This window comes from Mastomys coucha, unplaced genomic scaffold (assembly GCF_008632895.1).
Source record: "Mastomys coucha isolate ucsf_1 unplaced genomic scaffold, UCSF_Mcou_1 pScaffold18, whole genome shotgun sequence".
Taxonomy (NCBI): Eukaryota; Metazoa; Chordata; class Mammalia; order Rodentia; family Muridae; genus Mastomys; species Mastomys coucha.
The window spans coordinates 71,476,573-71,477,788 of NW_022196900.1; positions in this window are offsets into that span (position 1 = coordinate 71,476,573).

The window sequence follows — 1,216 nt, forward strand, 5'->3', positions numbered from 1 at the left end:
TTGTGACCAATTATATGGTCAATTTTGGAAAAGGTACCATGAGGTGCTGAGAAAAAGGTATATCCTTTAGTTTTAGGGTAAAATGTTCTATAGATATCTGTTAAATCCATCTGTTTCATAACTACTGTTAGTCTCACTGTGTCCTTGTTTAGTTTCTGTTTCCATGATCTGTCCATTGCAGAGAGTGGGGTATTGAAATCTCCCACTACTATTGTGTGCTGTGTAATATGTGCTTTGAGCTTTAGTAAACTTTCTTTTATGAATGTAGGTGCCCTTGCATTTGGAGCATGGAGGTTTAGAATTGAGAGTTCATCTTGGTAGATCATACCTTTGATGAATATGAAGTGTCCCTCCTTATCTTTTTTGATCACTTTAGGGTGAAAGTCGATTTTATTCCAAATTAGAATGGCTACTCCAGCTTTTTTCTTGGGGCCTTTGGCTTGGGGAATTGTTTTCCAGCCTTTTATTCTGAGGTAGTGTCTGTCTTTGTCACTGAGGTGGGTTTCCTGTATGCAGCAAAATGTTGGGTCCTGATTACATACCCAATCTGATAGTCTATGTCTTTTTATTGGAGAGTTGAGTCCATTGATATTAATAGATATTAAGGAAAAGTAGTTGTTGCTTCCTGTTATTTTTGAAGTTAGAGCTGGCATTCCATTCATGTGTCTATCTTCTTTTAGTTTTGCTGGAAGATTACATTTTTGCTTCTTCAGGGATGTAGTTCCACTCCGTGTGTTGGAGTTTTTCATTTATTACTCTTTGAAGTGCTGGATTTGTGGAAATATATTATGTGAATTTGGTTTTGTCATGGAATACTTTGGTTTCTCCATCTATGGTGATTGAGAGTTTTGCTGGGTAGTCTGGGCTGGCATTTGTGTTCTCTTAGGGTCTGTATGACATCTGTCCAGGATCTTCTAGCTTTCATAGTCTCTGGTGAGAAGTCTGGTGTAATTCTGATAGGCCTGCCTTTATATGTTACTTGACCTTTTTCCCTTACTGCTTTTAGTATTCTTTCTTTGTTTTGTGCATTTGGTGTTTGACTATTATGTGGCGGGAAGAATTTCTTTTCTGGTCCAGTTGATTTGCGGTTCTATAAGCTTCTTATATGATCATGGGTATCTTTCTTTAGGTTAGGGAAGTTTTCTATCATTTTGTTGAAGATATTTACTGGCCCTTTAAGTTGGAGCTCTTCACTCTCTTCTATACCTATTATCCT